This window comes from Rhinopithecus bieti, unplaced genomic scaffold, assembly GCF_001698545.2.
Source record: "Rhinopithecus bieti isolate Rb0 unplaced genomic scaffold, ASM169854v2 scaffold_1599, whole genome shotgun sequence".
Classification (NCBI taxonomy): Eukaryota; Metazoa; Chordata; class Mammalia; order Primates; family Cercopithecidae; genus Rhinopithecus; species Rhinopithecus bieti.
In genome coordinates, this window is record NW_016804139.1 from 4,522,803 (window position 1) to 4,549,195 (window position 26,393).

The window sequence follows — 26,393 nt, forward strand, 5'->3', positions numbered from 1 at the left end:
TCTTGCTAGCAGTCTATCAATTTTGTCGATCTTTTCAAAAAACCAGCTCCTAGATTCATTGATTTTTTTGAAGGATTTTTTTGTGTCTCTGTCTCCTTCAGTTCTGCTCTGATGTTAGTTATTTCTTGCCTTCTGCTAGCTTTTGAATTTGTTTACTCTTGCTTCTCTAGTTATTTTAATTGTGATGTTAGGGTGTTGATTTTAGATCTTTCCTGCTTTCTCTTGTGGGCAGTTAGTGCTATAAATTTCCCTCTACACATTGCTTTAAATGTGTTCCAGAGATTCTGGTACATTGTGTCTTTGTTCTCATTGGTTTCTAAGAACATCTTTATTTCTGCCTTCATTCCATTATTTACCCAGTAGTCATTCAGGAGCAGGTTGTTCAGTTTCCATGTAGTTGTGTGGTTTTGAGTGAGTTTCTTAGTCCTGAGTTCTAATTTGATTGCACTGTGGTCTGAGAGAAAGTTTGTTATGATTTCTGTTCTTTTACATTTGCTGAGGAGTGCTTTACTTCCAATTATGTGGTCTATTTAAGAATAAGTGTGATGTGGTATTGAGAAGAATGTACATTCTGTTGATTTGAAGTGGAGAGTTGTGTAGATTTCTATTAGGTCTGCTTGGTGCAGAGCTGAGTTCAAGTCCTGGATATCCTTGTTAACCTTCTGTCTTGTTGGTCTGTCTGATATTGACAGTGGGGTATTAAAGTCTCCCATTATTATTGTGTGGGAATCTAAGTCTCTTTGTAGGTTTCTAAGGACTTGCTTTATGAATCTGGGTGCTCCTGTATTGGGTGCATATATATTTAGGTTAGCTCTTCTTGTTGAATTGATCCCTTTACCATTATGTATTGGCCTTCTTTGTCTCTTTTGATCTTTGTTGGTTTAATGTCCGTTTTATCAGAGAGTAGGATTACAACTCCTGCTTTTTTGCTTTCCATTTACTTGGTAGATCCTCCTCCATCACTTTATTTTGAGCCTATGTGTGTGTCTGCAGGTGAGATGGATCTTCAGAATACAGCACACTGATGGGTCTTGACTCTTTATCCAATTTGCCAGTCTGTGTCTTTTAATTGGGGCATTTAGTCCATTTACATTTAAGGTTAATATTGTTATGTGTGAATTTGATCTGTCATTATGATGTTAGCTGGTTATTTTGCCTGTTAATTGATACAGTTTCTTCATAGCGTCGATGCTCTTTACAATTTGGCATGTTCTTGCAGTGGCTGGTACCAGTTGTTCTTTTCCATGTTTAGTGCTCCTTCAGGAGCTCTTGTGTGGCAGGCCTGGTAGTGACAAAATCTCTCAGCATTTGCTTGTCTGTAAAGGATTTTATTTTTCCTACACTTATGAAGCTTAGTTTGGCTGGAAATGAAATTCTGGGCTGAAAATTCTTTTCTTTAAGAATATTGAATATTGACCCCCACTGTCTTCTGGTTTGCAGGGTTTCTGCCAAGAGATCTGCTGTTAGTCTGATGGGCTTCCCTTTGTGGGTAACCTGACCTTTCTTTCTGGCTGCCCTTAACACTTTTTCCTTCATTGAATCTGATAATTATGTGTCTTGAGGTTGCTCTTCTCCAGGAGTATCTTTGTGGTGTTCTCTGTATTTCCTGAATTTGAATGTTGGCCTACCTTGCTAGGTTGGGGAAGTTCTCCTGGATAATATCCTGAAGAGTGTTTTCCTACTTGGTTCCATTCTCCCCATCACTTTCAGATACACCAGTCAAACAGATTTGGTCTTTTCATGTAGTCCCATATTTCTTGGAGGATTTGTTCATTTTTTACTTTTATTTCTTCTAATCTTGTCTCTTTGCTTTATTTCATTAATTTGATCTTCAATCACTCATATCCTTTCTTCCACTTGATCGAATCAACTATTGAAGCTTGTGTATGCATCATGAAGTTCTCGTGCCATGGTTTTCAGCTCCACCAGGTAATTTAAGGTCTTCTCTACACTGTTTATTCTAGTTAGGTATTGATCTACCCTTTTTTCAAGGTTTGTAGCTTCCTTGCAATGGGTTAGAACATGCTCCTTTAGCTCAGAGAAGTTTGTTATTACCGACCTTCTGAAGCCTACTTCTGTCAGCTCATCAAAGTCATCCTCTGTCCAGCTTTGTTCCATTGCAGGTGAGGAGCTACGATCTTTTGGAGAAGAGGTGTTCTGGTTTTTAGAGTTTTCAGCTTTTCTGCTCTGGTTTCTCCCCATCTTTGTGATTTTATCTACCTTTGGTCTTTGATGTTGGTGACCTACAGATGGGGTTTTGGTGTGGATGTCCTTGTCATTGATGTTGATGCTATTCCTTTCTGTTAGTTTTCCTTCTAACAGTCAGATCCCTCAGCTGCATCTGTTGGAGTTTGCTGGAAGTCCACTCCAGACCCTGTTTGCCTGGGTATCACCAGAGGAGACTGCAGAACAGCTAATACTGCAGTACAGCAAATATTGCTGCCTGATCCTTCCTCTGGAACCTTCATCCCAGAGGGGCACCTGCCTGTATGAGGTGTCTGTCAGCCCCTACTAGGAGGTGTCTCCAAGTTTGGCTACATGGGGGTCAGGGAACCACTTGAGGAGGCAGTCTTTCCATTCTCAGAGCTCAACACTGTGCTGAGAAAACCACTGCTCTCTTCAGAACTGTCAGTCAGGGACATTTAAGTCTGCGGAAGTTTCTGCTGCCTTTTGTTCAGCTATGCCATTCCCACAGAGGTGGAATCTATAGAGTCAGTAGGCCTTGCTGAGCTGTGGTGGGCTCTGCCCAGTTTGAGCTTCCTGGCCTCTTTGTTTACCTACTCAAGCCTCCACAATGGTGAATGTCCCTCCCCCTGCCAGGTTACAACCTTGCAGGTTGATCTGAGACTGCTGTGCCAGCAATGAACAAGGCTCCGTGGGTGTGGACCCACAAAGTCAGGCATGGGAGAGAATCTCCTGGTCTACCATTTGCTAAGACCATGGGAAAAGTGCAGTACTTGGGTGGGAGTGTCCCATGTTTCCAGATACAGTCTGTCATGGCTTCCTTTGGCTAGGAAAGGGAAATCCCCTGACCCTTTGTGCTGCCTGGGTGAGATGACAACCCACCCTGCTTTGGCTTGCTCTCCATGAGTTGCACCCACTGTCCCACCAGTCCCAATGAGATGAACCAGGTACCTCAGTTGGAAATGCAGAAATCACCTGTCTTCTGTGTCAATCACACTGGTAGCTGCAGACCAGAGCTGTTCCTACTCAGCCATGTTGGAATGGAATCAGGAATTTTTCTTTTTTTTAGTGCTGTTAGGCAATAAAACAAGGGAAAAAAATATCTCTGCCTTGAGATGGATGGTTAGGGCTATTTGTAGGGTTGTGCTTCAAGCAGTTTATCAATTTTTCAACCAAAGAGCCTCAGGACTTAACTGCTGTTATGGCAGAGCCTCATCTTATGATGTGATTAGTTTCAAGGCTGATGGTTAAAATGAAAATCACTATCATTAGTGTGTTAGTTTGGTATAGCTGCCATCAAAAAATACCACAGACTGGCTGAGTTACACAACAGAATATTAATTTTCTCCATGTTCTGGAGGCTGGAAGTCCAAAATCTAGGTGTCTGCAGGTTGGAGTTCTTCTGGGACCTTTGTCTTTGGCTTGTAGATGGTCATAATCTCATATTGTCTTCAAATGGTCTTACCTCTGTGTATCTTCATGTCTGTGTCCTAATTTCCTTTTCTTATAAGGACACCAACCTATTGGATTAGGGCTAACCCTCATGATCTCATTTCACATTAACTATCTCTTTAAGTGCTCTCTTCCAAAATATGGTCATATTCTGAGGTATGTAGACTATGGAGACTGTATTAGTATGTTCTCACACTGCTATTTAAAGACATATTCAAGACTGGGTAATTTATAAAGAAAAATAAGTTTAATGGAATCATGGTTCTGCATGGCTGAGGAGGCCTCACAATCATGGTGGAAGGTGAAGGAAGACCAAAGGCATGTCTTATGTGACAGCAATCAAGAGAGAGCCTGTATACTGAAACTGTTCTTTATAAAACCATCTGATCTCATGAGACTTACTCACTATCAATAGAATGGCGTGGAAAAATCTTGCCCCCATGATTCAATTACCTCCCACCAGGTTCCTCCTAGGACATGTGGGGATTATTACAATTCAAGGTGAGATTTGGGTGGGAACACGGCCAAAGCATACCAGAGACTTAGAACTTCAACATATAAATTTGAGGGAAACACAGTTCAGCCCATAATATTTAGTATGGTACTACATTTTAATTTACCAGGAGGCTCTTTGTATCTGTCATTTCAGTCTGATTATCATTAGTATCCTGACTCAAATGCTTTCAAATTTGTATTATAAATTATACAGTTATTTTACCTGTAGTCAAAATAATATTTGAAAAACCTTTAAATCGCCCATAAAGCATAATGCAGGTGTACCATTTCTCAGTAACTTCTCCACAGTCAGATTTTCTTCCATCATAAGATATAACAGTTCATTTGTGCTCATGTTGTATGAAAATGCATATTATTAAAAACTAGATGTCTAAACAATATGCTAGTATACTCTTACTCTAACAGGTAAGTGGGAAGTGAGCATTACAGAGAAAGAAAAAATTCTCTTTGCCCATGTTACACATATTTAGGGATGGGCATTAACTCAGTTGATGGTGGGTGGTGTTGCCTGAGCATAAAGGTGTGGAAATGCTCATCTTAGCACTTCAATACCTCCTTCTAGGAAAGGTAACTGGCCAAGGTTGTCCTCCTGACCAGTGGGGATGCTTCACCTCCATTTGTAGACTATAGCTCTTCCATTTATACTGGGCATAATAATCAGTTCTACAGCTCTTCCTTTCCATGGCATATTAAATTACATTCACCATTCATATTGGAGCCTGCAAAGACAGAAGAGTCCAGAAGTTTGCTTCATGCTTTGTACTTGCCAGATAAATAACTGGACATTTGGGTGGCCGGCCATGTTAGCAGCCTGTATATTCCTTGGGGTATAGTTAGTCGCTAGTGGGGGTCTCAATTACTTGTAAGGGCACCCAGATTTATTACTTAGTAATTAAATGCTTTTTATGGTGCCAAGAGATTCCTTATCTTAATCATCTCTACGGCTTCATTAAAAGGTTATAAAAGACATTGCTGAATGATAGAGGATGACTCAAGTAGTCTTTGGACTCAAAATTTTTAGTTAAAATGTCAGTGATAACCTGGTATGTTCATATCAATTTTCTTTGTATTCCCAAATAATTTATTACTAATGATAAAGTACCAACATTGGTGAATAATTTACTTTATTAATAAATAAATTAGAGTAGTCATTCCTCTAATTATAATATACTTTCATTTAGAGGAATGTTATTGAGAGAAAGAAGGAGGTAGAGTTGAAGGCAGCTGGCTAGGCATTGCAATTAACCCTAGTCCACCCACAGGAGTGTTTTCTAAATGAGAAACTCTTTCATTAGGTAAATCAGCACAGAAACATAAGGTTGAGAACTGCTACTCTAGCTCTTCAGATCAAAGTTAATGTCCCTGAGAATGCGAGCCCTTGTGCTTGTTTACCCCATACTTGAAGACACTAAAGAAATGATGGCCACATTTCCTGTGGTATTAGCTACTTCCATTGCAATTTGTTGCTCCACGTTTTGAGTACAGGGAGAACTGTGGGTTACCTGCCCCGCACACTCTACCCTTAAGAACTTACAAACACCCAGAGCCCTGGTGGCTGCATGTTAGCAGTCTGTATGTTCCTTGGGGTTGCCTTCCTAAGTAAAACAAGTTCCCTCAACAGAATTAGTTCACAGCTCATTGGCCAACACTGGATCACATGACCCCACTCCCAAAACCAGTTTCTGGGAGATTACCATTGATAGGGCTAGAAGGGTAAAGCTCTTCCTCTGAATTGGGATGGAGTCCCCTTTCTTGGGAACTAGTGACTGGCAGAAGTCTCAATTATTTGTAAGGGCCCCCAAATTTATTCCTTAGTAATTAAATGCCTTTTATGGTGCCAAGAGATTCCTTATCTTAATTTTCTCTACTGCTTCATTAAAGGTTTATAAAAGACGTTGCTGAATGACACATTGTGTGCACTATACTACTAGATTAATTCTTAAAAATAGCCCTTGTCATGTCCCTGCCTAACCCCAGGGTCTCCAGCGACCCCTCTATTTCAGCAGGAAAACATGTCTGTACTTTCACCTACAGTCACAGCATTTCATATTCTGACTCAATTTACTCTTTTGCTTTCTCTATAGCAGGCACTCAATATATGTTGAAAGAAGGAAGTGATAACAGTAGCTGAATGTTGACTGAGCGCTTACAATATGTTAGGCTGTTCCTCTGCATTTGTTTTGTGGATCCTTGAAATAACCCCATAAATCAAGCACTAGTACCATTCCTATTTTGGACTTGAGGAATTTGAGGTTAAGTGACGCAGCCAATATTATTTATAAATTACTAAATGGTGAAGGCAAGGTTCTAACTTAGCCAGACTAGCTATGAATTCCAGGTTCTTGAACCCTACCTTATTTAATTTCCTTGCCCAACCAACTCATTCATTCCCACCACAAAACAATTGACAAAGCCAGTTCTTTCAGGCAGAAGCATCCTTTTCATCTGTTCCACCTGGCAAGCTTCAAACAGACTATCAAAACCCAACTTGATTCCACTCTACCTTGAAGACCTTCTGACTCCTTCAACCTGCAGCTAATTCTCTTTCCTCAGAACTCACAGCACTCATTTTCTGCACCAATTCTTTTGGCTCCTAGCATAGGCCAGATGGTAAAAGTCTCTAGGATTGTAGCTTTGTGTTTATTTTTTAACTCAATAAATGTGTAATGAATAAATAAAATATCACAGTGCAGCTCTGAAGTATTACAGAGCTATACATTTGGGCTTCTCATTTATAAATAACTTAATGGGCTTCTCCATATAACTTTTGCTGTTCAAACAGTTCTATATTAAGATGGTTTAGTTTAAGGTTGGAATGAGTTAGCTGAAGCTGTGACGGTTGTCTTCAGGGGGACACTGTTATGTTGTATACTGGCTTTGCTTGCTAACTCCCAAACAAGATGAACCAGGATGGAACTGCTAAACAAAATGCTGCATTCCCTATGCTGTAGGAGCACAGGCCAGGATACAAATATGCTTGCTTATGTTTTCTTCCACTGAGGAGCTATTTGCCAACACTCTGATTTCTTTGCAGTATAACCTGGCAGAGACAACTGTGTCTATTTTGTAAGCTTTTGATAACTTAACTTGGAAAACAAGTCTACGGAGAAAAACAGTTCTTTTAATCATTGAAGACTGTTAGTGCCTTGATAATGATATATCTTCTCAATTATGACCACAGCATCTGGAATTGCATGCACATTTGGTCCTAGTCAAGAGGGAAAAAAATCGAGATACTGGTCAAGCTCAATACTCCTGAAATCCAGATAAGGATACCATGAACAATTGCCCCTTTCCATTGAGTCACTTTCCAGGTCACACAGCTAGCCTTTATGTGTGGATGAAAGCATTTTCTCTAAAGTCTTCAGCACAATCCAAAAGATGGTCCTTAAACAGTCTGCAGGTATGAACGTGACTCCTAAGTCTGCATCACTGAGAACTTGTTATTGCTGTGTGCCCAGTGGAAGCTTTTATGCTTTTCTGATTCTATCATGTAGACGGAACAAGCGGATATTTTTTTTTCTTGATTTCTCACAGCATAGCTTGGGTGTATTATTTTATTATTTCTTATCTCTCTGAGACTCCACATGACCCCTACTCTTATTCAACAGGGAAATGGGTGAAAGGAGAGGAAGGAATGAAGGGGGAAAATGCTGTCACATTACAAAAAGATGCTGCTGCTGCTGCTGCTGCTGCTGCTAAAAATAATGTACCAAGCACTATACTCACTGCTTTATATGTAACATCTTACTTAAATACACAACGCCCATATTCTGCAGATGCCTGACAGAGCATTGGATATAGTATGAGAGCACGTTAGTAACTCACTGTGTTGATCCTTTGCCAGTTTGCTCTCAGATCGATTTCCTGTTCCTCCCTAGCTCTGCTTCACATCACAAGGAGCTACATTTCTCAGACTTCCCTGCTGACAGCCTTATGACTGAGTTCAACTCAAGGAATACACTGGAGGGAGACTGAAGGGTGGGAGGAAGAGAGTAGGCAGAGTAATTCCCAGCTCTCACGTCACCAGTGTCTCTAGTAGCAGTGGCATCTCCTATGAGGGTCTAGCTCCCTGTGGACAGCCTCTGGGGTGCCAGCTTCCACCAGCCTCCTGCAGCATTGGCTGCTCCTTTGGTTCCTCTAGCCACAGGGAAAATCGTGGCTCGCCCTATCTAGCTATTATGATTCTCTCCTCGTAGCCTCATTGTTCATTGTTTGGCTTCTAAGCATTAACATTACCCAGGCAATAAGTTCCCTATATTAAATCTCTTCTATTTGAAATATCTGAAGTGGTTTCCTCTTTATTGGGCTCGGTCTAGTTCACTTGCCCATGTCACACAGCTAGAAGGTTGCAGAACTAAACATTTAATCCATGTGTTTCTAACTTGAAACCTATATTCTTAACCATTATATTGGTGTTTCAGAATTTAAATTTAAAAATATTTAAAATGATGTTAGCTTTAAGTCTAGAAGTATGAATTTCACTATTAAATATCATGGTGATTTGGTGATTTGATTGTAGCAAAAACCTAAAACCATGAGGTGCAGTATTGAGTCATCTTTTTATCATGGAAAATCTACAATTGCTCTCTTAAATTGTATGTTACAGTTTTGCTGTTGAATGTGTGGTCTGAGTTCTGGCAGCATCAGCATCACCTGGGAGCTTTTTAGAAATGCATAATACTGAGTCCCATCAGAATCCGTGTTTTAACAAGATTCCCCAGGTGATTTGTATACACAATAAAGTTTGAGAAGCAATATACTAAAGAATGTAATTTGAGTGAAGCATAAAGATCCTTAAAATTTAAAAGATAACACCATAAAAATGTTGCTTGTGAGTCTAAGTTTTCTACATTAACGCACTGTGCTTTAGACTTTAGCCCAGCTTACACCAGAGCTGTCTTCCAAATCCTATTGTTAGTATGAGTGAAATTCATTTCCACATCAAATTCTGTTATGAATCTTGGTTAGGTTTAGAGGGTAGCCCATTAGAACTCATGATATGATGAGTACCAGGTTAATTTTAAAGTAGAAGAAAAGGCTCTTTATTCTTGACTACAAGGCCTATTCTAGGCGCTATAAATAGAATATAGGAACTATAGAATATATACTTATATATAAACGTATATATACACTGCCTAAGTTGGGCTTTGGCATTGTGCCACTTCACCCAGGATGCCTCTCTCGGCTTCACCATTCCTTTCCAAAGTGTCAGCCCACTGTGGACCTCTAGCCAGGCCCCAAAATACTCCAAAATGAAATAATACCGTGATGCCTGCCTTCATCAAGTCCTCCATTTCTCAACACAGGCCATTTTAGCAATGAGTTATTAGGAGTGTAATGGGCTTTAATTCCAACTAATGAATGGATAACTAGTCATTTAAACACCCTCAGAGAAATTTCATATTTTTAATGGGATGTTTGTTAGCTCAATTAAATCTCTAATTTGTGCAGTTTCTGCTAATATAATAAAGATAATGGGAACAAGTTCAGTAATATCGAGGTGATTTGGTGAGGAGGCCAACTTTCCACAGGGAGGATACCCTGGCCATCAGCCTCCATTTGCTTTCCTTGATAGTCAAAGTTTATTTATTTCTACAGCTCTAATTTTGTTTTGTTTTGTTTTTTTATTAAAAAGTGGTTCCATTGGAGTAGGACAAAGATTCTGTTTAAATATGTGGTTAGACTAATAAATCATAATTTCTTGTGATGTGAAAATCATTTGATTCCCTGCTATATTAGTTATCCATTACTATATAACAAATCACCCCAAACTTAGTGGCTTAAAACAACAAAAATTTATCTCGCAGTTTTCATGAGTTAATTAAGTGCTTCTGAGTCAGAGTCTCTCATGAAGTTGCAGACAAGCTGTTGGTTGGGCCAGCAGTCAACTCAATGCTTGAGTGAGAGGAAGATCCACTTTCAGGTTCACTCAGGTGATTGTGGACTGGCCCCAGTTCCTCATCACATGGACTTCTCCATAGGCTGCTGGAGTATCCTCATGCATGGCAGCTGGTTTCCTTAAGCAAGATCCAAGAGGGAGAGAGTATGAGAGAGCCCTCCCAAGACAGAAGCCACAGTCTTTTTTTTACCTAACCTCAGAAGTGACATTCCATTACTTCTGCATTATTCTGTTGTCCAGAAGCAAGTCACTAAGTCCAACACACAGTCAAGGCAAGAGGAAGTAAACTCCAGCACTGGAAGAGAAGAGTATCAAAAACAGTATGGATGTATCTTTAAAACCACCACACCTACACAATACGTAGGTGCAGTGGACACCAGAACTTTCTGTCAGACTTGAGTTCTGTAGTATCTATGCCTCTGTGAATGTCAATATTTGAAGAAAGCACTAATGTAGGAGTCAGAACGCCTGTGGGTAGTCCCCTAAGTTTGGGGTGATTTGTTATATAGTAACCAGATGCTACATTTACTAACAACATGACTTTAAGAATTACCTTTAAAAATAACAGTAATCAAAATCGTTAATTTCCTTTTCTGTAAATTGGGAATGCTGACACCTATTCTGCCTACATATCAGGGATTTGGTGATGCTTTAATAAGATAACATATTTGCAAGTACCTGGAAATATGCCAGGTCAGCATTGTGGCTGGGATTGGGTCATCCCATCTTTTTTTTTTTTTTTTTTTCTTGCATCATATCTATCTGTCTCAGGATTAGCAGAACACAATACATTCCATTTTCTTCTTTGGATTGGTGGCTGCCCCTTTTAGATTCAACAAATATAACTTCTCTTCCCCACTGTTTCTTAAAACTCTCTCCTGATCTTTGCAATTTGGTTTCCAAGACCTTTGGCTATTGCAAATCCTATGAAATAATGCGTTTATGGATCTCATGCTACATCCACAGATGGCTCCAGTGCTTATTTCGCTCTTCATCCTCTGAAGTCCCACTTTTCTCTTGACCTTTCATTTCCCATAGTGAACAAACCACATGAAGCTTTTATTCTCCTTGGCAACTTAACGTTTCTTTCACAGTCCACATTAGATGGATTCCAATAATGAAGTCCTTCACCCAACACCCAACTTCCTTTTGTAGGCTGGTCCTGTAGACTTATCAGGGTCTGTGGTCATTGGAAAATCCAGCACCAATTCTTTTTGACTGTACTTAGTCCTTTGTCAGCACATGTCTTGTGCACGTAATTGTATGCTTCCTGAGTTCTTTGTCTCCTCAGTTAACCTATTTTCCTAGACAGTCACACTCCTATGTGATGGAGTGTAAAAGGGCACAGCAATGACACAGACCAGAGACTTGAATTCTGTTTATTTACTAACTGTGACTTTTACCAGTATTGGTAAAATGGGTCTCATAGCATCTACCTCAGAATGTGGTGTGATAATTTAATGAGTTATTAATGAAAACAACAGGAGAACAGGGAAAGCCCTTGGAACTCTAACTGGCGCATAGGAAGGGCTCTAAGCATTTGTTTCTTCCTGCCTATAAGTTTCAGGTGTGGCAAAAAAGAGCCTGCATCAGAATCTGCAAGGAACCTTTAAAAATGTGACTGTTTGAAGCTCCCCCTGAGACTCTCTGGGGGTGAAGTTAGAAAATGTGCATTTTGTGATTCCTAGGTAATTCTCATGGACAATAAATTTGAGAAAAGCTGCTTCTAGGGAAATGCCCTGGGCTCATGGATCCTGGTAAAGACTTTCATAGACAAGCAGCATTTTTATTCTAGGGGTCGAATTGTTTCAAGGAAAATAAAGAACAGGCTCATCATGATAGAAGCTATTTTACTGACTGAGGAGAGATAACATACTTGCAAGATGGGGATGTATAACTCCCTAAAGAGCCGCTTTCCCTGTCAAAGGTAGAGGTTGACATAGTACATAGATTTCTTTCTTTCCGAATTTCCTCTGGCATCTCTCCTCACTTTTTCTTGATTTTTTTTTTTTCTCTCTCTCTCCTTCTCTTTTTTAAAGTGGTATATACCTAAATATACCCTTGGCTTTCCAATCGTTCCACATTCAGTGCATTTGTAACCTCATTTACTATCTAACTCCAAGTACATTATGTACATTTTTCTTGACTTTGGACCCGCAGAACTTTTTCTATTTAAGTCTATTTATCATAGACTTAAAAGCAGCTTCACAACTTTCCTGCTGTCACCAGTATTATAAGAAAATGCAGACTGCTATAATTGGGTCCATCTTTTATAAACTCTTTCTTTCTCTGTTCTTATGTTGCTGGTTCCAAAGGCTGAAGCATTTTCTTATGGAAGTAGATAGCAGGAAATAGTCCTTGGGAGGAAAACTCAAGGCTCAGAAAAAAATGAACAGTTTTTTTTTTTTTTACTCAAAGCACATGATACTACCTAGGGCTCCTTAACTCTAGGCTTAAATCACCTTCATCTTGACTACTGCCCCTTAGCTAAGAAAATGAACAGAGAAGGATGTGTTTGAATCTTGACATTTAGGGAGGACTTGTATCAGGAAAAGGACATTTCACAGGGAGGAAAAAAAATGCATATACATAAGTGGCAGGATTTTTTTCTTTCCTGTAGGGGATATAGCAAGCTGTGAGCCTAGCAACACGATTAGGTGTTTCATATATGAAATTAGTAGAGAATAAAGGGAGAATAAATTTTTTCCTTGAATGATTGGGTAAGGCATTGTAATTTTACTTATCAAGTTCTCAGAGTGCAGAAAAAAGCAAATAAATCATGGGTTATAAACTAAAGTAAATTGGAAAGAGGACGGTGGATTTGTAGTCAGAGGAAGTGTGTTCTAACTCCAGCAGTTAGTAGCTGTGTGTCCTTGGGCATCTTGTTTAAGCTTTCAATTTCCTCTAGTGAGGAATGGTGACAATATTTATTAATGAGTTGTTTTGAAGATTAAAGGAAATAATACAAAAATAGCTTTGTATAGTCACAAGTAACTTTTTTTTCCTATGCTGCATATATTATATATGTATGCAAGACATTCAATTATTTTATCCCTAGAGGATGAATCTATTCTTTTGTCTCTTTCATCCCCTCCTCACTCTTGAGATGGATGTTCTTTTTCTAGCATGGTGAGTATCCCACCTTCCTGGGTCTGTCCTTCTGGTGAATCCCCCGTCTACACTTTGGAGTCGCAATCTTGTCTCTTTTCCTCCTACCCCCTGCCTGGTCTTAGCTAGCGTATGCAGGAGGAAGCATCAGCTTTGCAAGCATGCTTCCAAGATTCCACTTAGGTCTGTTGTCATTGCTGTTGTTGCATCCTTGTTTGTTCTTGGTGTGGGGCGGGAAAGAAAATAGTCCTTATAAGAGGGGACAAAAGCACAAAGAAAAGAATATGATTAATATTACCAAATAGTACCTTGTTGATTGCAGATCTTGCATTCTGCACAATGTTCAGTTTGAAGTAACAAGTCAGTCAACTATGGAAGGCTGTTGAAGATATCAGGCTCCAAATCTGATAAATGATAAAAGATTGAGGATTTGGGGCCATCAGAACTGTGGTGACAGCAGAAACTACAAAACATTTGTAGTTTGTAAACAAGCCCACCAAAAAATTGCCAAAGACTTGAGGCCAAGAACTGATTCATATACCTCAGAAATGGTAAGAAAGAAGCAAAAGGTCCAGGTTCTTATAATTAAATTTAAGTGTTTCAAGAAGGGGATATTGTCATCATGTCATACTCTTCTTACTCCCTTGGGTCCTTTGGGTGCCAATAATTTGCATATTTAGGAAGGCAATAAGAATTGTTAATGAAAGGAAATGAATTAAAATGTCATTTTAAACTTGATTAGCATTTCTCTTAAATTATTTTTTATCTGAAGATGCTTGGCATAAAGATACCAAAATACATGTGTTTTATCCCTATGTTTGCACAATTACTTACCAAGGATATGGGAAGAGTGTGGAGATGGTATCACCTTAAGTGATTCTCTGCTTATGTAAGGGAAGCAAATAGAATTAGAGTTGTCAATGTGTCATTTAAAACCAGTGTTAGTTTCCTAGGCTGCTGTAACAAATTGTGTGGTGTAAAACAAAGCAAATGTACTCTGTCATGATTCTGAAGCCTAGAAGTCTTAAAGAAAGGTGTCTGCAGGGCTATATTCCCTCTGAAAGCTCTAGCTTCTAGTAGTTATTGGCAATCCTCAGTGCTCTTTGGCTTGTCACTTACTCCAAAATCTGACTCTATTGTCATATAGCTTTCCTCCCACTGTGTGTTTTCACGTGGTCTTATGGAATGCCATTTATTGGAATTAGGGCCCACTTTCATCCATCCATCCACAAAACTAATTTTGTCTGCAAACACCCTATATTTTCAAATAAGGTCACGTTCTGAGGTTCCCAGCAACATTAATATTGTGGGATACTATTTAACACATTACAGAGCCTTTTATCTGCCCTATGCACATAGAATATAGACAGTGTAATATATGGACCTGGCCATGTTGAGACAAATCTGAAAAATCCACCTAATGCTTCTTTCCACTGAAGCTTTAGTTCCCACAAATATACTTGGATATTGATTACCACACTAAACTGCAGCCTTGTTTGTGTATCTGAGAAGTTTGTGTTCTGAAAACTAGAAATACACTTTTTTTTTTTTTTTTTCCCTAAGAGTAGAATGTTTTTCTGGTTGCATATCAGCAGGGCATATAGTGATTACAGACAGAATTCTGAAATGTGTATGCCCTTTAGATGCCCTTAGAAGAGGTATGTGATAATGAATCTCAGTGGCAGGTATACCACAGCCTTGTACTATACTATAACTACTGTTTATGAGATCCTGCCAAGTTACTATTCTATACATATCAGAACAAATCAGACATCATATAAATCAAGTTCTGTTCTTTTAAGTGCAATAAACTTGAATTTAAATAACAGATAGCTTCAAATAGTTTTCTAAGATCAGATCTAAAGAATAATTAGAAGGAATAATCTGGTTAATACTGACAAGATTTTAAAAATGTAAATGGACTGTTTCTCATGGAGTAGGAATTCATTTGAAAAATCTGCCAACAGATGAGATACTATATCTTGGAAAGCTTTAGGAGATCATAAATTTGTAAGGAGTTACAGTTTAAACATAATAATGATTTTGCATGGACCCCAAATTTTTTTCATGTCTCACCGATTAGGGGGAAAAATGATGATTAACATTTCCTTTTCACTCGTTAGTAAGAAGAAAAGTAAGTAGGCTCTTTTTGAGACTCAATTTCCTCTTGTAAAGTAGGGAAAATCGTGCCTATGGTGTACAGAGATAACTCACCTTACAGAGATAACATTATACAGACAAATGTAGAAATTACATAGAACTAGACATATGCAAAATAGCTGAGTGATTGATGAGAATGAGACTACAAGAGTAGAAGAAACTGTAGAAAATTATAAGAAATGGCAAAAGGTTTTCTATACCATCAGCCCTGTTCTTTGGTAAGCACCAGTTATATAATTCAAATTCTGCATGTTTTCTCCGAAATATTCTATTGGGATATCAAACTCAAGATATACAACATGCATCTTCTTATCTTCTTCCTCTGCCTATCATGCCTTTTGTTTCTCCATTGCTTTTCTGGCAGCACCAGTTCACCCAAGCTTGATATCATAGCAGATCTTGAAAGCATCCATCCTTGCTTCCTAAATACAATCTCCAATTGCAATTTCCCCCCACTATGTTTTCCTAATTTTCTCACCCATTCCCTGTCTATTTATCCCCACTTCAGATCCCATAGTTAGATCTATTACCTATATTCAGGAAATTATTGTTTCTGCTTTTTTGTACAATTAACAGACCAGATAAAGTCTCTTAAGGCATGGTTGTGACCTTGTCATGCTACTATTCAAATATATTCAATTTCTATATTATGTTGCTTAGTTGTTTTGCTTTTTAAGCTGCTAGTAAGTGCCTTTCCTTATCCCACGTCTAAACTAAATCATTCCACCTCTCATTCTCTGAATTAAAACCATGTGTTACTTCTTCTAAATGTATTCATGCAATTTTCTCTGAAACAATTTCCTTCTTACTCTTATTACAGTTACTCAGCAGAAATTTTGGTGAACAAATAGACATTTCTGCAATCACTGAGCTATCATAGTGTCATTTGACCAAAGTCAACCACTTACGTGCGTGTGACCCTGTAGCAGGCAGCAATCATGCTTTATCTGTCTAGCAGCAAAGCACTCACTTATTTAAGAGCAATCCCAGTGTGGAACCTGGTAGCAATCAATTCCTGCTATGGTAGCTCAAGAAGCTAAAAACACAGGTTTGGTGGTGTTTACCCCCATGAAATTTATTCAGGTTCCCATGTTTCTGTAGGTTCCTATAGAACCTATAGGAGCTAACTCTCCTCTGAATTCTATAGTTCTCTATTTTTCCAATACAATCCTTGTTTACTTGTCAGATTAGTTTGTGTTTCATCTAATATAACAGATTAAATGACAAAGAAAAAAGATCTGAGTGCAGAATCAGAGAAGGGTGTTAGTAGATGTGGTATTTGATGTGGGCCTTTGAAGGATTAACGTGTGCTTGGAGGAATACACACACACACACACACACACACACACATATAAAATATTAATTACACATTAGTATAATCCTTTTGATAGTAAGAATTATTGAATTGTTCTATATGCTACGGCTTTCATTTTGCTTTTTAATTGCAAAATAACTCTTTAATATATAGCAGGCACTGCTGTTATCAAATTCTTACTTTGACATCATTTTCTGTTGTTGTCGTTGTTGTTGTTTGGTTGGTTGGTTTTGGTTTTATTTTGAGACAGAGCCTCACTCTGTCACCTAGGCTGGAGTGCAGTGGCGTGATCCCAGCTCACTGCAACCTTTGGTTCCTGAATTCAAGCCATTCTCCTGCCTCAGCCTCCTGAGTAGCTGGGACTACAGGCACATGCCAGCATGCCTGGCTAGACATCATTTTTATTAAAAGAATCCTGATTTTCTTTAGGATAGCAATGCATTATGTGCCCAGCAAATTTTTTTAAAAAATTGGTTTTTCCAGGTTCCCATGCCACATTGTATAACCAGTGGGACTTAAGTAAGTCTCTTGAGTGGAGTACCCTTCTGAATGAAAATACAAAGTCTTATAAAGAGAGGGATTTTGGTTCATTCTCCCTTGTTTCTTTTTCAAACTCAGAAGCAATGCTTAGTGATAAAGGAGCTGTCTTGAAACCAAGGAGGAAAGCTACATATCCAGAATGGTGGAGCAGAAAGCTGGAAGGAACACGGGACGTTAGTGGTACCATAGAGCCAGTCTTCAGCGCCTCCCCCCCCGCCGACTTCCTGTGATATGAGAAAAACAAGACACTTACACGGAAGGAAGAAGTTGATTTAGGTATTGTGTTACGTGTAGCCAAATGCAATCCTAATACTAACAAACTGATCTTAAATAACTTGCTTAAATAAATACTCCACTTTACAATAGGAAAGTCCAGATTTGAACCCAGGTGTTTTGCCTGTGGGGTCCATGTTTATAACCAATAATAAATCAGTTTATTCAAAATGAGATACATTAATCACTTTTCCAAAATTCTCAGCCATTCTAGCATAGCCAGTTGAAGCCTCTTAGAAGGCATTTTTTTTTCCTCCCAGTAATAAAAAAGTTTGTACTTTAAATATTTTGTGTGGGAATACTAAAATTCCATCAGGTTCTGAGAATTTTCAATACCAAGCATAACTATAAAATAATGAATCTTTTAAACCACCTGATAAAATTCAAAAATCCAAAGGAGCGTTTCTGTTCAAAGCTTGCACCCAAGGAGACTCCATTCTTTTTTCTGCAATGCTTCTTTCCATTTCTCAAACCCCCTGAGCAGTCCTGCTTGAGAAGTGACTGTAGAATCAGCCTACTGGCCTCAGAAGAAATTGGTTTCATGACATCACTTAAAGTGAAAATCAAATGACTATCTGCCTTATTTGCATATTTGATTCCATATTGCTTTGAAGGGTTTTAAAAATCAAATTATTGATAACACAATGAAGATTTATTATAGTTTGACATAATAAAAATCACAATATATCTGTCCTCATCTTCTCTACTTCCCAGCAAGTACCTACATACCTTTTGTTCCAGCCACACCCTTCTCCCTCTCCTGGCCTCTCTCCCTATCCTTGCCCCTCTTCTTTCACTGTCTTCTTTTATGACCCCACCTGCCATGCTCTTTCCTCTCCTTAAATGTCTTTGGTCCATTCCATCCATACCATCTTGGTGAATCTCATTCGGTCTGCTTGGTGAAACCTTTCTAGTTTCTTCCTCGCCCCTATTTAGATCCAGTGTCCTATGTTCTCCTAATACCTTCTCCATGTATATTTGGGTCTGCTGTTAAAGTTACTTATGTATGTTTTGCATCTCCTCCTGTCTTATAAGATCCCATAGAGCATCATAAAGTCAAGTAGGATGGAAAGTGAAAGGAGCTTGAAATTTTTTCCTGTCCAACCCTTCATATTACAGATGAAGAAACTGAGGCTTGAAGAGGTTAAACAACTTGCTCAGGTTTTCACAGACAGCAGGAGTGAGGGCTTAATTCTTGGTTCCTCCAATTTCGGTAGTACTGCCACTATATCATATTTTGCATTCCACACAGAACCAAGCACAAAGGTATATTCAGAGTACATAGTCACTTATTGTTGGTTAAATTTGATGTTTAAGAATCAAATTGGCAACTGGGAAAATTAAAATTTTTAACAGTACTGAGTTTTGGGGAGTTGTGCACAAATGGGAGCTTTATACCTTGATGAATAGAATAAAAATGGGGGCAAACACTTTGGAGAAAATGCAGTAGTAATTAGTAAAAACGAAGGTGTTCATTTCTCAGTATCTGGAAATTTCATTCCTAGGTAATGAAACTCTAGGTAATGGTAACTCTAGGGAAACCCCTCAATAAGTACACAGAGAAGACAGGTACAAGAATGGTTTCAGCTAAAATGTTTGTGGTTGCAGAATGCTAGATATCATCTAAATATGTATCAATAGGAAACAGGATAAATAATTGCAGTTTCTTAAAAATTTAATGTTATACAAGGTGAATAGAACTAGAAATAGAAATAGAACTCACATATCAATGTAAATAAATTCACCAAACATGATATTGAGTGAATCCAGCAAACTGATAAATAGTACATATGGTTTGATACCATTTTGATACCATTTATATAAATATTTAAACTAGGAAAGCAATATATATTACATAGGGTAACATACATATGCAAAAAAATATAAATATATATATGAGGACAGTCATGCTCAAGTGCAGAAATCATTGGAGATAAGGACAAAGAAAGTTGATGAGGGATACTAATAGACCCCAGAGCATCGGTAATCAATTATTTTAAATCTTTGTGATTGGTACATGCATGTTCATTGTATTATTCTTTATACCTCTTTCTACAAGCTAAACATTTCATAATAAGGTTTGAAAATTAATTTTAGAAACTGGCTACACTACTAGTTTGGAGGGCAGTTCTCTGAGTGATATCACAATAAAGAAATGTAAAACCAGTGAGGTGACTATTTTGGAGGTAACGGTAGTTACTTGGATTTATACTTTTTAAATGTTTATTAAAACAATCCACTCTATTTTCTTGTACTAATGTTTGTTTTATGACCAATTAACTCTGAACAAAATAACTGCCTTAGCAAAATATGGACAGGGAAATACAGTGACATGCAAGAATTTTAAGAGCAAAACAGGCACATGTAGCGTGGCAACTGGTAAATCCTGGATTCTGCATGCAATAGACAGTATTCAAATGCTTTCTGTATCGTATTTTTTGTGACTAGTGTTGGCTATGCCGAGAAAATATCAGAGCCTAGGGAGACAATCCATTGATTGTGCTTTTTGGATTTCTTTATAAAATTTTAGTTACTGGCCGGGCGCGGTGCGCTGGTGCTCAAGCCTGTAAATCCCAGCACTTGGAGGCCCGAGACGGCCGGAATCACGTAGGTCAGGAGTCGAGACGCATCCTGGCTAAGCATGGTGAACCCCCGTCTCTACAAAAATACAAAAACTAGCCCGGGCCGATGGTGGTGGCCCTGTAGTCCCAGGCTACTCGGGAGCGAGGCAGGAAAAGAATGGCGTAAACCCGGAGGAGGAGCTATGCAGGGGTGAGCCGGCCACTTGGCACTCCAGCCTGGGTGACAGAGCGAAGACTCCATCTCAAAAAAAAAAAAATAAAAAAAAAAAAAAAAAAAATTTTAGTTACTAAGAGTGTTGTAAGTTTTTTAAGGTAAAAGAGAGTTCAGAGAGCGTCTAGTTTCTCCCGTTGGTTCACAAGGTAAGATGCCTAGATTCTATGAGGTCCAGTTATCTCCCAAAGTCACAAGGGGATTTAAGGGAAAGAGGACAGAGACAAGAACTGATGTGCCTTTTTTTTTCCTACTTCATTGTGTGAGCTGAACACTCAGTAGTTACTGGTGAGTTGGAATTAGAACTCTACTCCCTTCCAACAAGTTGCACTGAGGTCTTTCAGGGGCAGATCTTTGCTATAAAATGGAAAAGGAGAGCTCCTGGGAATGTACTGAAAAGAAATGAAAACACAAGTGTGAAAAAAGACTTGTATACAAATCTTTATAGTAGCATGATTTGTCAAAGTCACAAACTAGAAATAACTCAAAAATCTGTCAACTGGTGATTGGATCAAAACAATGTATTATATTGACAGAATGGAACATGGTTTAGCAATAGAAGCCAACTGAAACATGGTACCACAGAGCTGGACTTCCACATTATGTGATCTGAAAGAAACCACACACAAAAGATCACATATTGTATAATACAATTTATGTAAAATATCTAGAAGGGGCAAATCTACAGAGACAGAATGTAGACTAGTGTTTGCCTGGGGCGGGGGTGTGAACAGCTGTTATTGTAAATAAGCATGAGGAATCTTTTTGAGGCAATGAAAATATTCTGATGTTAGATTTTGGTGATGGTTATATAACCCTGTAAACTTCCTAAAAGTCATTCAGTTGTACACTTACGTGAGTGAATTTTATGATGTGCAAATTATACCTCAAAAAAAGCTATTTTGAAAAATGGTAAGGGAATAGCTTGTTCCTAAAAGACTTCAAGGTTATTTAACTCCATTTACTCTGCCAGGTACCTCGTTATCCCTTCCATAATACTTCTGTTCACAACACCCAGAGTATCATAAACTTATGCCCCTCAGAACACATTATTCTGTAGCCAAAGTTAACATTATTTTTTGGAGATCTTAGTACATAGTGGGTGTTTTACTCATTTCACCCTTTTATTCCTCCCATAACCCTATCAGATAGACATTCTTATTAACTCTATTTTAATAAGAAAAAGGAATAATTTATTCAGTGTCATACAGCTGGCACAGAGTTAAGGAGAGACTTGAACCCTTGATTTCTGAGCTTTAACTCTCAACCACTATGCCACTGCCTGCCCATTAGGTGTTCTATGACTGATTGTTGGATTTAAAAAAAGATGAGTTTTTGTAGCGGTTTCTTAAACTATCTTTGCAACAGACAGTGGGCACTTGGATGAAGAACTCTTTGTTTCACAATTATTACACTTAGGAAAATAACATGCTTATTACTTCCTGTAATTTACTACTAAAGTGCTATGATAGAGTAGTGGTATAAAATTTCCAAGGTTTTGCACTGAGTTATTAAAGAACAGCAGAAGATTGCCTTTTGGCCACTGGCCATGAGCCTTATCAACAGAAGCATCCATTATTTCCCTTTAACACATCTTTAATTTATTACGGCAGGTTTATATAGTAGATTTTATTGATTTTTTTTTTTTGGTTATTTCAAAGACAGAATGCCAGTATGTATTGCCATGGACTTTATTTTCCTTGATTTTTTTTTTCCTTTTAATTTAACTGGTTGACAAAAGTTTAATGGTTAAATGTCAGCAATAGGTAAAAACTATATTTAAATTAAATGATGGCTTTGGGAGTATAGAATATAAAAATGCAAAGGACTGGGATTAGATTCAGGAACTTACATTAAAATCTGAAAGTTGTACTGACACTTTGAGAAACTTGCTTTTTGCATTAATTAAATGAGAATGATGCAAAGCACCTTACAGTGCTATTGTGAATATTAAAAGTCTATGAATTTACAGATATATCTGTGTACAGAAAGTAGTTGTTCAATTAAGGTCTACTGAGGTGTTTTTTTTTTTTTAATTTTAGGTTATTTTATTTTATTGCATTTTCTTGTCAACACGCATTTTTTTAGGTGCTTTACTCCATACTGCTCCCTGGGAGTAAAAAGACTTATGAGGGAGGCAGAGCACTTGCCTAAAAAAAGTTGTACTCTAGGAGGGAAAAGAAGTAAGACATGAATAAAGACAAGTATTATTAAAGCAAAATCACCAATTCTGTTGAGAATTAAGAAGGAATCAAATGATCAAAAATGGAAAAATTACATGTTTCTGTGGGATTGAGAGGGCATCTATTTCAAAAGCATGACCAGAGAATATGAACAGAGATCCAAATGCTAAGAAGGAACCAACAATGAAAAGACTGGAGGGAAACAGCATTTCAGGAAGAAAGAACAGCTTGTGCAAAGGCTCTGAGCAGGTAAAGACCTTGGTATGTTACAGGAGTTCAAAGAAAATCATGGAAGCTGAAACACTGTAAGAACAATTAGAGAGGCAGGTAATACTTGATAAACCATAAAAAGAATTTCAAATTTTATTCTAAATAAAATGGGAAGTCACTGGGTGGTTTTTGAGGAATAGTATGATATAGTACACATTTTAAGAAACGCTTTGAATTGGAAATAGCAAGATCAGAAACAAGGAGGACAGATAGGAAGTTGTTTCCGTACTAAACACAGGAAGAAATGGGACTCTCCACTGATGTCATACATTACAGGAGATGGAGAGAAGGGTTTCATCTATTTGGGATGAAGACAGCAGGGCTTGTTAAGGATTGGATGACAGTGGAGATAGAAAAGTTGGAATCAAGACCAAGTCAGGGTTGCTGTGCCTATGTTTCTGACTTGAGATATTGGACAGTGCCATCTACAGAGATGGGGACTGAAGGGAAGTTTGAAGGTAGAATTGACAGTTCTCTTTTGAACAGATAATGTTTGCACTATCTCTGAGTCATTCCATGGGACATAATTGGTATTGAGAGGGATGAGACACTTGGAATGCTGTTGGAGGTATAAATCTGGAGTCATTATGATAAAAATGGTAATGGCCATAGGCACATTGTTGGGGAAGTTTCATTCTTCTAACAATAAAAAATAATCAGAATCCTTGGATTCATTTCCTTATAATATGCCATATTAATTAACTTATAGTATCTACTGTATCTGGTCCCAGCAGAGGGGTTAATATAAATTTCCAATGGGCTTCTAAATATGTTTTATTCTAGAGGATGGGGCAATAAAATTTGCTGCTTCTGATTCCATTTTATTTAAATAAACTTGTCAGGATTACCAATAGCTTTTAAAACGTTATAGGTCCTTGGAATCACTTGGTTTGGGATTATGAATAATACTATTAAACTGCTGGATGTTGACTTTATACTAAATTTTGTACACGTAGATGTTCTTATTATGATGTATACAACTGACTAAGGACCTACTATGTGCCATGCATTGTTACAAGCACTGGGGAAAAGATCATGTCTCTTCCCATGAAGTGAGTCTAATTGGGAGGAAACAGACATGTGAATAAATAATTACTATGAAATAGGAAGCATCCCATATTATAGGATGATAGCAAAGACGAGAAACTGATAAACGTCTAAAGGTTAGAAGATATTTCATGGAAAACCTGATATTTAAGCTGAATCATGATGGATGAGCAGAAATTGCTAGAAAAACAAGGTAGAAGAGAATATTCCATAAACAGGACATCTGTAAGGCAGAGAAAGTGAAATATCATAAAAAATTTCTGGTGGCTAAATTGATTATTGAATGTAGCACTTAGTATAAGACCTGACACATATCAAACACTTAATAAATATCTGTTGAATGAATGAGCGAATTAGTGAATAAATGAGCCGAACAATTTTGTTTACTCAGTGCAATTTACTGGGCCCCAGTTTCTGGGCAAAGGAAGTAGGAGATGACTCCTTGTGCATAGATTGCATGTTGTCAAAATGAGATACAAAATATATACTTGCATATGAAATTCCTAGAGACAATATCAACAGGTACAGGATAATGTAGTAAAAGTATATGTGTTTGTGTATCTGCAAGGATTGAGAGAGAGATAGAGAACAAGGGAAGAAGGAGAGAGAAAGGAAGGGAAGGAAGACACAAAATAAATTTTAAAAAGCATCTTGAGAGAAATTGCATAAAAGCATTAAAGGAAATTGCTCTAAAGTGACACGGAATATAAGAAACTCAACAGAAACTATGAACCATTGAGATCAGGAAGAGATAACAGTACCTGAATATTAGTTTTAGCCCAAAGAGCAAAAAAATAGTCAAAGTTGAGAATAGAAAGTCAAAACAAGAGACTCAATTAATTAAGGAAGAAGAGGACACTGTGTCTTACACTTGAACAAGGACAATTATTAGGGACTGGGAAACAGTCAATAGAAGAATAGGACACAGGAACAAATTAGGAGTTAATCCTATTTAATTTCAGTCCCGATCCAGGTTGGGCTTTAAAGGGACAGGTTTTAGCTTTCTGCACCAATGAGTTGGTATCTTTAAGGTATCATTGATTCCTGCCACAAGTGATGGGCAAAGCACAGCTAAGAGAAGAGAAGCTTTATTTCAAAAGCAACAAAACAAATAGCAAAATGAAACAACTGAGGTCAGAGTTGGAAAATTCTGCTAAAATTCATTTGCAAGAGGTAATCATTCACTTGAGGTAAGAGTAAGCAAGTTCAATGGCAATGCTTATTATGTTTGAAGAAGAAGCTAAAGCTCCTTATTCTTTAAGGACGTCACTTTTTTGTTGAAAGCCATTCACACGGAATGCTCTATAAGGTTTCAATTAAATTCAAATAGGATTAAATACAAAATTATTTTCTTATTGAAAGAATTAATACATAAAGCTTTTTTGTAAACTGGCATAATGAATGTTGTCACTCGTTTATCCAGTTTGTTTTTGTGTGAAAGTGGATGGTGCAACATTTAATTCCTGGAATTCATATAATCAGAATTCTCTAACTATAAATGTTACTGTCTATAGTTCTTATAACTTTGATTCCACTGTGTTCTTTAGAGTCAGTGCTTCAAAGGAATATTTCACAATGGTAGTTCTGATAGTCTAAACTTACTCAGGTTAACATATTTTTGTATCATATACATGCTGATCAATTTATGCTATAATTGATGACTTCTTTAATTATACATTTATAAGAAATGATTCTCATTCCTTAGCGTTGTACTAATCAAATATTCCATGATGCCTCTGCTGCAATTATGATTACTTTTCAAAAAGTAGATTTGCTCTTGAATACTACTGCACATTTAAATTATCTATTAGATGATTTATTTAATGTTAATAGCAGTCCTCATATAATTAGATATACTAGCCTAAAGAGGAAGGTATGCTTTTGCTTATGAAGTCTCAATACAGTGTTTTTTAATGAGTTCTCCTACACTAATGAAGGGGAAACTTGTTAATAATGTTAGTTGCAGTGTTAAGATTCTACTTAAGCAGGCCTTGGAGCTCATCTCAATTTCTATTGACAAGCTGGTAGACCTGAAAAAATGTGAAATTGACATTCTTAGGTTATTTTTATATCATCTTCCCCATTGAATAAGTCATTTGGCTAATAATGCTTATCACAATTATCCCAGTCTGTGACCCTCTTTGATAATCTCTCTACCTGCATGGCCTTGTATACAATATTCCCCCTTTTCGGAGTGCTCTTCCTTTTTGGCCTGGAAAACTCTCATTCTTCGAGACGTAATGTGAGTCTCACCTCCTTTGGGAAGCCTTCCTTGGTAAACCTTCAGACCTACTGTCAGCAGAATTAAGCCTTTCCCAATCTGCATTCCATAGCACCATATACCTTTCTCTATACTGCTAATGATGTTGTTATGGAACTGTGTGTTTGAAAGTTTTCTTCTCCCTCTAGATGGTGGAGTTCTTGAAAGAAATAACTGTATTGTGTTCTTTCTTGTATACTGATACCTAACACAAGTTCTGATGCATAGTAGGTATTCCATAAATATTAGTAGAGTAAAATCTATTGAAAAGAAAATCTCAAATAGATACTTAAAACTTGATTATTTTTATATTTTCATGCATTTATGTCTTGCCTGCCAGTGTAGTCATAAGTTCAGTAAGTATGGAAACTATGTATGTTTTTCTGTATC

The 26,393-nt window shown here is 37.7% G+C and overlaps 1 protein-coding gene across 3 annotated transcripts in view; it reads left to right on the forward strand.

The window, feature by feature from the left end:
- KCNIP4 (potassium voltage-gated channel interacting protein 4) overlaps positions 1 to 26,393 on the forward strand; it is a 1,247,498-nt gene that overhangs the window by 620,204 nt on the left and 600,901 nt on the right. The window lies entirely within an intron of this gene.